General features: G+C 44.7%; 1 pseudogene; it reads right to left on the reverse strand.

Moving 5' to 3' along the window:
• Positions 1–9,469: 9,469 nt before the first annotated feature.
• Positions 9,470–11,197, reverse strand: LOC125624096 (large ribosomal subunit protein eL13 pseudogene; annotated as a pseudogene).
• Positions 11,198–11,581: the final 384 nt, after the last annotated feature.

Consider the following 11,581-nt stretch of genomic DNA (forward strand, 5'->3'; position numbering starts at 1 on the left):
CCTTGCCACAGGTTTCCCCCGTGAAATGGGGATGATACTCCTTTACTCCACCAGTAAAGTGGGGGGGAGGGGAGGAGGTTGCGGGGTGTGCAGGGATGTTGTCAGGATAGGTTCATGTTCACAGATGAATATGCAAATTAGATATGCTAGATTTTAATTAACATAAGATAAACAGCAACAAAAAGGGAAAAAGTCCCAGTTGGAACATTTTGCATAATGCCAATGGATTTTGGAGAAGGATGCTACATACAACTTCAGAGCCGAGTTGCGATAAAAATAAACTTAAAAAAAAATTCCCACAATAAAGTCAACATTTTATGGTGGAAAACAACCAGGCCAGTCCATTACACTAGCTTAATTTCTGTGTCCTTTAAACTGGACTATAGCCAATAGACTGAAATAAAGGGGAGGCGGGGGGGGCAGGGGAGAAGGCGAGACTGTTTCGTTTATTATTAGCGTTGATCCTGCCAGGAAGCCTATGCCTCGACTGTTCTACGGAAAAGACTCAAAACAGCCCCTGCCTCCCCAAGTCTTTTGTTCCATGGGCAAACCAAGGCCTTGGAATTGCTGCTCTTAAAGCTGTTCCAAACCTATTGCCCTGCAAAAGAAACCACAACTTGCAAGGAACTGTGCAGTTAAATGATACATAACCCACAGGACTTTCACCACCACAAAGTAGACTGCCCTTTAAGCCACATGAATGTGCTGTGGTTTTTCTGCCCACTAGAAATATTTTTGGTAGTTGGGTTTTCCTAGCTTTTTCTTGGATTGAACTCTCCAGGGAACTGGTGGTTCAGTGAAATACACTGGACTTCCCCACATCTGAGCACCATGGGAATTTCAGGCCCCAGCCATTAGCGCAATGGAGAGCAGAAGCATGGCCCAAAGGCAATTGAATTATATAATCATCCTCTTGCAAAGGCCAGCTCACCTCCTCACAGTATGAAATGTTCTCCTCCCACACAAGTTTAGGGAGTTGATTTACAGCCTTCTGGATCAGGAAACAAAGGGCTGGATTGCCATAGTTATTACTGGGAGGGTGGGGAAAACTAGTCTGTGAAGTTTTACAGACTGTGGATCTCTACAGAAACCTTGGGTGACTTCATGCCATAAATATACCCTGCTCCACCTATCCAGCTCACTGAAGAGGTATGGTCCTAGCACAGGTCTGGGAACCAGGACTCCAGATTTCTAAACAGAGCTCTGACACACTTCACTTCCAACCCTGGGCAAGTCACTTCACCTCCCTGCCTTTATTTCCCATTGGGAAATAAAACAAAGGCCTTGTGTCTCTATGGAAAAGGTGTTTAATTCAAATGTGTATTTAAACTGGTACAAACTCTTATGTGGACACACTTATTTCAGTTTAGCTTAAACTTACTCTCAAGAGACTAACTGAAAAAAGCCACTCTGAAAGCAAGCTAAGAACGCCCTCAGTGGGGCAAGTGCCAGTTTAACATCAAATAAATTGGTTCGTCTCTAAGGTGCCACAAGTCCTCCTTTTCTTTTTAGTTTAACATCAGTTGAATTCACACTTTAGGTTAAGCTGGTGCAACTTTCTCATGTAGGCAAGCCACAATTTACCCAACAGAGTTGCTCTGAGGATGAATTAATTAACATCTGTAAAGCGTTTTGAAGTGCTATGCAAATACCATACCCCTTTACAGTCCTGGTCATAGTCCAGTTGAACAATTAAATGCTGCTACCAACAAATGTCATCTGCCGGCACTTTTTGTCACTACTCTTGCACGGCAGGGAAGTGTTGCTGATGGTAATAAGCAGCTGCAAGTGCAGGGTATGTCCCTATTTTTTTTTTTTTTTTTTTAAGAAGGCCAAGTATGAGATCATCCTTAGTCAGGATCAGCTGGGGGTGGGAGGGGGGGACAGGGTGGGAGAAGAGAAAAACAATCAGGTCTATACCCGGCCATCCTACTGTCAGTATCTTGATTTGCCTTCGTTTGGCCTTTATCATCATCTGTATTGCATGAGTGCCCAGGGGCCCCAGACACAGTCCAGGACCCCACTGCGCAAAGGTGCTGTACAAACACAGAACAAAAAGATGCAGTTTACTTGGGCTGTGGGCTCCCCTGTGTTTCCACCCCAAGTGACTCCTTGCTTTTCTTGTCCTCTCAATGCTGGGGATGGTCAGGGTTGTGTGACAGAGAGAGAAGCTCCAGGTACCGAAGAGGAGCAGAACTGCCTTTGAGCTGTATGGCTGGGAGACGTGGGGGGAAGGCTGTCCTGATGGGGTACTGAGGGTAAATGGAAGCGTGAGGAAAGTCCGCAAATCTGTTATATGATACTACAGTGGAAACTGGAGAAATTACTTCATTTCCCTCCCCAGAAATCTTGAGCCAAGTTCATCCCTGATCTAACTCCATTGACTGCAGTGGAATTACATCACAGATGAACTTGGTAACATCTGTCCAGCTGCCCAAACTGTTGTAAAAAGCAACCTACATTACTCATAAAAAAGGAGAACAAAGAGTGAGGGGCTGATTAAACAAACAACACTGCACCATGTTCCTCTGCAGAGCTGGCTGCATTTCATTGCCAGGAGAAGCAATCCCAAGAGAGACAGAATGTATTACTACTGATATCCATATACCAAATCAGTGATCTCTATGGATACACAAGAGTCCCCATCTCCAACACCAAAGAATTCAGCCAGGTTGCAGCTCATTGCGCCAGCTGCCAAGCTACTTAATTTTAGCTCACCTGGCTGAGCAGGAAGTTCCTGGTTCAAACCCCACCAGAAGCAGCATGCAAGTCACAGGCAAGGGTGAGTCCTGTTGGAGGGGTTGGGAGCGGTCTACTCCCCACACTTCAGACTGACAGGTTCAGTTGGCACCAGGGGTGGGACTAGCTGCTGCAAACAGTCCTGTAAGCAAGAGGGGGGAAATGTGATGCAAAGAGACTGGTAGCTGAGAGAAAGATTAACTGGCTGCGGAGAGCCAGCCAGACATCACTGCACCGCAAGATCTAACAGGAGGCGGCCAAATATAGCAGGCATCAGCAAAAATGAACGAGGAGACCCAGCAAAAAGAACAGGAGTCCTTGTGGCACCTTAGAGACTAACAAACTTATTAGGGCATAAGCTTTTGTGGGCTAAAACCCGATGAAGTGGGTTTTTGATGATACTCCTTGTTCTATTTGCTGATACAAACTAACACGGCTACCCCTCTAAAACCTGAGAGACCCAGGGCTACATTAAGCTCTACACAAATCACTGTCAGTCAGGTCCTCACCTGAGTGCTTGGGGGGTGAGGAAGATCATTTCCCTCCAAACCTGCCATTCCTGCAGATTAGAGAAAATGCTCTGTCCAGCTCTGGTTCTGCCCAAGCCTGCTTCAGGAAGCAACTTCTTCATATGGAGTCTGCTTGGAGGTGACAAGGAGCAGATGCTCCTGTGCTTTAGATTCAGTGGCACAGGAGCATGTAAAGCTGCAGTATTGTGGGTCTCACTGCACAGAGCACGACCCATTCCCACGTAAAGGCTGTCATCGCACAACACCAGTTTCTGCACACACTTTCCTAGTTTCTTTTAAAGAAGAGAAAGGAGACTCTGGAGCATTTTGCGTGTGCAGCTTAGAGGTCTCTCTCTCTGCATCTGTGGAGGGAATGTGCTTGTAGAACTTCAAGGTGCTCCCATATATTTCTCCAGCTAAACTCTTTGCTGCCCTTGTCTGGAAAATATTGGAGTAAGCCAAAGGAGAGACATTTCCTTAATATCTCCTAGAAATGCACAAACATTTAAAGCTATTTTATATGTTGGTAACCAAGGATCTCATTTAAAGTATTTGGATACAAAGTGTCTTTAAAATTAGGGAAACTGCAGAAGTGTCTTATTTTAAGAGTAAACATAACACAGTAACATCACTTGAGACCAGCCACAGATCAGATCAGTGGCCCGCCTAGTCTAGTATCCTGGGTGACAGATGCCAGCACCAGATGATTCAGAGGAAGATAAGAATCCCTGCAGTGGTCAGATATGGAATAACACACCCAGATGGGAAGTTTTTTCCTAAGTCCTGTCAAATAGTAGTTGACTGATGTCCTGAAGCAGGACGATTTACAATTTTAAAGAGACATTTTTACCATACTGAACGATTTGGTAACAATGTAAGTGCTGACTCCTTGAAGTATCCTTCCACTACTGTTTTGAGATCTCCCTTTCAGTACAAGTTTCTTTTAAGGTATTGAGCTCATTCATTTGAAGAAAATTACTTTTCTTGCTCCTGTCTTATTTCTTGGTCTAGACTTTAAGTCGCTGACCTGAGACTCAGAAGATATGGTTCTATTCCCATCTCTGTCACAAATGTACTACTACATCTTGGACAACTCCATTGTGCCTCAGTTTTCCCAACTACAGAAAGGATAACAATGCTTTCCCGATTTCTCACTGATGTTAAGAGACTTAATTCAGTAATGCTGTCAAAGCCCTTTGCAAGCCTCTGATGGCAAGTGCTGTAGAAGTATTATTTACTACTGTACTTTCCTGGCTGCCTTCCTACATCGTCCACGGAACAGATTGAGTATGAGCAGCACAAACACCAAAGCTTGGGTTGCAATCATTCACACATGCCTAATACTCCATTAAGTAGCAGCCGCTTCACTTAGGAAGGAAAAATCTGCTGACTGCGATCAAGGTGCTGCAAAAAAAAAGAGGGAACTTCCTTAGTGTAGTTACCCGGCAGCTGCTATGCACAAGCGTTTCTTTAGACACAGTTTACAGGGATGGAACCCTGCTGCTTCCAATTCCAAAGCACCAGACTAGGACATTGCAGCAGATGTGGGGTGATGCAGGAAATAAGTGAATGATTTTTCTCCCTATGCCAGAGGTAGCAATCTTATCATCCCTGAAGCAGACAGAAAAGCTCTTGAATAGCTGGGGTAGAAGATCTATCTGTTACCCTTGTGAGAACAAGTGAACAGTTTCTAAACACACCTCGAAGAGGAACTGTGATCGAGCAAATGAAACCTAAAAGTGGGATCAGGCCGTCTAATGCTACACTACACAATTTGGCCCCATCAGACCCGTCCTATAATATTTTCCCACCTTTAATCTTAAACTGCTTCATAATGGTGGGTTAGTATGCCCATTCTGCAGCTGAGGAACAGAAACTGAAGGCACAGAGCAGGAATGCAACTTGCTCAAGGTCACGCAGCAAGTCAATGGCATATTCAGGACTTTATGCCGGAAAGCTGCACCAGTGATAGCCAGGTAGTAAACCCACTGTATTTATACCGTATCATTTCCCAAGTGGACACTCATTCTGCAATAAGAGATGCCCTTTTTTTTTTTTCCTGAGACTTTGTTTAAACTGCTTCCAAAGCAACCATAACCTAAACCGGAAAAAAAGACACTCTCTAGACCGGACCAGTTGTGCAGCCTTCCCAGTCTGTACTCTCTTTCTGCTCCCTGCAGACAATCCTATCCTTTGCACTCCCACAGAGATGGCCTGTCACACAGGCACCTTCTGAGATCCTCCTCCACACTTCATAACATTGCAGGTATAAATATGCTAGTTAATACACCCAGACACAGGGACAAGTCAGCAAAGTCCACTTGGCCTTGGACCAGCATCTTCTTCAGCAGATGCTCATTAGACAAGTAACTGAGCCCCTCCAAGCCAGAATGCACCCTCAAGCTCTGACACAAAGGATCATGAGATGGGACCCCACCTTTGGCAGACAAATCACCCATTCCATTTATACACATGCATCAGCTGAGGTCCTCACCACACCTCTTAAATGAAGAGGTATATGCAACAATCCATTCATTTCCAGGGAGAGGTGGAACAAGGCCTCGTAGCAGCGTTGCATTCCTACCCAAACACAATGCCAATGGTGCTAGGCGAGCAGTTCTGGAACATGGTGTGACTTACTGACCCATGTGGCACCTCATTTCATGAGGTGTATGGTGCCCTCTACTGGTCACTGGCTACGTGTCACATCAGGAATCACTAAGGCCACTGTTTAATTTGTGTTTCCAGAACTGTCCTTTCACTCTTAGGCAATTACATAACACAATAGGAGCTAACATACATCATACACAGGCCAACTTATCTACACTTAATCATTCATTGTGCTATAAATACCAGTAGGGGTGAACCTCATGAAGTGGGGTCCACTGAATCCATTATTTGGGAGTTGGCAAAACAAGGTCACGTTCGCTAACATTTGTCCTGTAATTTAACCCCTTTAGGTAAAACAGATTGGTTTAAAAATATTTCTAGGCAAAAGGAAGCCTGTGATGTGAATAAGAGTAAATTAGCTCTTTGCATTACAGTATCCCCAGCTCAGAACAGGGTCCCATTCTCAGCACTGTACAAACACGTAAGTGAGACGTCCCTGCCACAGAGATCTCAATCTGAACAGACAATGTGCAGGAGAAAGGAATCATTATCTCCATTTTACTGATAGGGATCTGACACACACAGAGATTAACTGGCTTGCTATAGGTCACATGTAGCAGAGCCAGGAATGGAACAGAGATCTGAATCCCCAGTCAAGTGTCTTATCCATAATACTTTCAAAGATAAATTGAAGCACATGGGTGTTTAAAGATTCTCTCCCCCCAAAATATTAGAATCTCCTCCTCACTTTGGTCCTTTTCCCAGTCTCTAAACAGTTGTGTTTTAACTCTGGCCTCTTTATTCATTCCTTTCCTAGCGTCTAGGAAGAGCGTTCAGGTTTAACTCAGGATTAGCTAATTCGTGTTAGCTGAGCCTGAGCTAAACGTGACCTTTTTCCCAGTCAGGACAAAACCTGAAGCATAAATCGAACTTCAGCAACGTACAAGTTGGAATTCTGAACCCACAGTGTTAGAGCTGGTTTGAAGTAGACCAGACTAGCTTGCTCACGCATCCAACAGACTCAGTGTACAGAACAGTCATGAGTCCACCCCTGCAGGGAGCTCAGAAATCTTTCAGAGCTAAACATAAGACTCATTTCTTCCACTTAGTTTCCCCCTCAAATAAGTTCTAAACACACACACACTCCTGACTCACACCAGTCTACAATAGCCAAGCTAATCAAGCTGTTCCTCCTACAAGTTAGGAACAAAAAGGAAGAAAAAGATACAAATAATATTGCCGAGTATCTGGGAGGCACCCCGATACTGTGAACCTAGGTACCTCGAGAGATCAAACAGATTAAAGGGGGGGAAACAGGGGAGAATTTAATACCCTATAATCTCTTCAGTCACCTTTGTGGTATTTGTCCTAGGAGGAGGATACTGCTTCCACTTCAGTAGCACTCCTCCAGCCCTGCATCCCCTGTCACTGACTAAGGGTTAGGCTGTCATCCGGGAAACACTCCTATTTCAAGGCTTGTCCCATCTCTTCATGTGGCCTAATGAAAAATTCAACTAGAGAGGATGCTCGTTCCTTCTGGCAAAAAATACATAGTCTTTTTGTGGCGCTTAGCCTTTGACCTGCACATCTGCATTCTCATAATTAAATAATTACAGATGAGGCAGACCCACTCATGGTTTTGAATGCAAAACATCAGTTCAGTACTACAGCTCAATTACCCTGTTCGCAGGCAGGTTTGGATCTTGCGCCAGAAGGAACTACAGAAACACACATGCAACACACTCATTCTAGGAGGGAACTACTCTGCACTTCCACAATACTTTCCCACCCAGAGATCTCAAACCACTAGTGACCTAAGATCAATGTATTTTTATGCACCTCACCGAATTGTATTTTTATAGAGAGGTGCACATAGGTTACAGAAACACTGTTAATCATATGTATCATTTTAATGAGTCTCATTCCTAGGTTCCTAATACCTTATATTAGCAAACACTTGCTTTTATATCCTATCCCCCGCCCCTTCCTTCATCTATACATTCACTTAATTTGCCCTCTCATCAGTCAGGGACCCTGTCAGATATCTGTAAATGACTTAGCACATTTCTAGCACTGCATGCTAACTAATTAACACTGAACATTTTGTACATTTAATCTACATGTCACTTACCTTGGACGATTAACCATTGCAGCACTGAGCTACTGCTGAGAACCTGACTGTTTGAATTGCAAGCAGCAAGGGAATGATAAAGATGAGCCTTTTCCCACGCACTCAAAAAAACTATGGAAATACTCCTATTGCTCTTAGGCAGACATTGCACAGCTTAGGAGGCCATGTGGTTCACCGGTGAGAACAAGAGATCGGGAGTCAAGGTTGAACTTCTACATCCCGGTCTGCCACTTATTTGCTGTGTGGCTTTGGGCAGCTTGCACCATTTCATATCAAATTCCCTCTGTAGCTTAGTTTTAGTACATCAAAGAGAGATAATCTTTATCCTCATAATCTAAGAATGTCAAAGCATTTTATATCGAGTGCTGTATGCAGTGCTAAGTACTACGACTCTCCTTGGAGTGCTTTCCATTCCCCTACTGCAGCCATTTAGATGGACAAGCGTGCCCCATCTCCTTAAACCTGCATTCACACATGCTCCCTCTGAGCGCCAGTCTGAGAAGCGCTGTGGTGCTCTCTGAAGATAATACCCAGGCATATCACATTACACTGTATTTAATTAAGCCTGATGATGGAGAATAGCAGTAGCATTACAGAGCCTCCAACTGAGATCAGGGCCCTCTTGTGCTGGGGGCAGGGGCTGTCTCCTGGGGAAACACAAGCACAGAGAAGGGAAGTGGCTTTCTCAAGGTCAGTGTCAGAGCCAGGAACAGAACCCAGGTCTCCCAAGTCCCAGTCCTATGCTCTAGTCACAAGGTCACACTGTACTGTTACAGCTTGCTAAGAGCCAGATGGATCACCACCACCTGGGTAAGCAGGCATCTTCCCCGTATGCTAAACCAGAAGCTCAAGTCAGTCTTTGGAACTAAGGAAGAAACCTGCCAATTCACCCTGCCATGTCAGTACAGGATGAATATAGCATAGCAGGCATGAAACGTCAACAGCTGCCCCTAACTGGGTTAACAGCTGCATAAATAACATTTTGGCTCCATTTATTTTGGGAAACACCTGCCCATCAGACTGGGTAATTTATCCACTATCCTTAGGGGGGGAAGCAATTTTCACTTCCACTGACAAGACTTTATGAGTTAATTACTGAAGGTAACTAAAGCACATTAACTGTAAAAATAATTGGACCTAAATAATGGAAGTTATTGGATGCCAATGTATATCAGGGATCTAAACTTCACCATAATTGCTGTTCAGGGCTTAAGAGGATGTGCTGCTTTCTCCCCAGATTTGTTTCTTTTCTTCCCCTTCTTCTGGTGCCAGCTGTGATTGGTTATCTTCTCAGCTCTCTTATCTTAAGTGGCCCTTGCAAAAATCTGATTGGATTTGTGGACCTGAAGCTCTATCCCCTACTTTTACCACATATAAACAGGGTGAAAAGTAAGAGGTGTCCTTCCCCTGGAGTGAAGTGCTGTTCGTCCTGCTGAGCTGGCAAGGTCCTGGAATGGAAGCTGAGCGGTTTTTGTTGTTGTTGTTGTTTTTTTTACATTTCTACACTCTTTTATTAACAGTTCGAGGGAGAACAGTTCATTTCTTCTTCTCCACATCCTGCTCTGCAGCTTCCTTGGCTCGTTTAGCACAGATTCCAAAGAGACGGGCATTTGCCCAGGCCCTATGCAGGCTGGCAAAGGCTTTGAAGTTCTTCTTGTCCTCAGAGATAACACGGGCCTTTTCCTTTTTGTAAACGTTCCTGATTGGCATAACAGGTCCAGAGAGCTGAGTTGCCATCTTGAGTTCTTCTGGAGAGCTGTCTCCCTTCTTGGGTGCACAGGGCTTCCTTGGGAAGAGGATAAGTTTGGAGCGATACTCCTTCAGTCTCTGCACGTTGGCCTGCAGGGATTCTGTGGATGTGTTGCATCCCAATTGTCCGGGCAACCCTTTTATTGATGCCAGCCATTCTCAGCTTTTCCAAGGTGAATCCTCTGCCAGCACGAACTTTCGTGTGGTACCTAACAGTGAGACACCTCACAAGGGGTCGGATTGGCCCTGACACTGGGCATGGAGCAATGCGATGAGCCTTTGCCTGACGGGCCTTCCTCCTGCCGATCTTCCTAGCAAGCTGGTTAAACCATGTGGCAACTCGTCTGCAGGGAAGAACACTAACCACACAGCCCCAACACCCCAACCCAGACCAGTGGAACTTTATCTTCACTATACAAGTACTCCAAGATCAGCTGAGCTTTGGTGGGTCAGATTGGAAACTTTATGGATGTGTAGATGCTTACTTCAGTTTCCACTGCTCAGCTACATTGATTGCATGACCAGTAACATCTGCCTGTCACTTCCTGAGTTGGGTAATTAGGAACATCAGACAATGCCATTTGCCATTTCTAGTGACCTACTTTGAATTAGCAGCAGATTGTGAGATGGTAAAATAGGAGCAGTTTTCCAAAGCTGCCTTCCTGTAGCTATTTGAACAGCTGAGGGAGACCAAAGCCTGAGCAAGAGTTCAGTCAATCACATTCTGAATGAGCAGAGTCCTCACCCTGCTTTCAACAAGCCCACAAATGCCATCTTAGTGTCCAATACTGATCACCTTTTCCTTTAATCTGAAAAAAGAGCTTAGCCTGAGGTTTCCACTCTGCAAGATCTCCTGTGTCCTTCACTGGAGACTCTCCACCTGTCTTCTGAGTTGTAGCCAATGAGGCCCAACCAATTTGTCTCTCAGGCGGAGTCGGTAAAATGTCCTTGCGTTTTCACACAGGGTCCCAGGACCCAACACACCACCAACATGACCAAATAATTCTTCAGATTTTGCACCATCTGGTTGCCTTTATAAAGTATTTTTAGTTCAACTAATACTAATAGTTCCTAGTTGGCATTACGGCAAACTACAAAGAAAACAAAAAAACAAACCAACAAAAACACCCCACAACACTTCCCCTCTTCCGCCATCCCAGAGAGGCTTACAGGAACATGAAACGCTAGATGTACACTCCTCCCAGTTCACATTAAAACCACCATGGCACCTTATCCAATATTAAGTTTCATGCACCAAACAGGGCAGCAATTACCACCATCAGTTCTCAACGGGGAGAATTCTTTAATGCTTTAGTCTATTGATTCTAGGCAGAATTATTTCACATTCACATTGTGGTAGAGCCTTGTCCCCCTTGGAGGCACACTGAGTTGAGTGAATGCTATCCACTACAGCACCCATCAGCATCCATTTGAATTCACAAGTGTTCATTTTTACCATGCTTGCATCTTCTCGTTGCTATTCTCAGACATTTCCATCAACAGGTTTTTGTCTGCACATGCCCTGGGGGAATGGCTGTTTTTCACACAACCCCTGGGGTTAATGTACAGACAAGAGTATTTATCCACCACCAACAGAATTTGCTATTTTTAAAGCGTTTCAACCATGCAATCAGGGAGCAGGAACACTTCAGTGTGACTTAGGTCAGCTCTCAACTTCTACCATGCCAGAATTCACCCAAGATCAACATCCCATCTAGCCAGGACCTAGATGGGACGCCTTCCTACCACCTCCATTTACCCACACAGGAAGGACTGGATGCTTGTGACTCTCTGACACTTGCTTGCATCCCACCTTAGATGATAAATCACGTGCTGCAAAGAG

The sequence above is a fragment of the Caretta caretta genome, chromosome 17, assembly GCF_965140235.1.
Source record: "Caretta caretta isolate rCarCar2 chromosome 17, rCarCar1.hap1, whole genome shotgun sequence".
Taxonomy (NCBI): Eukaryota; Metazoa; Chordata; order Testudines; family Cheloniidae; genus Caretta; species Caretta caretta.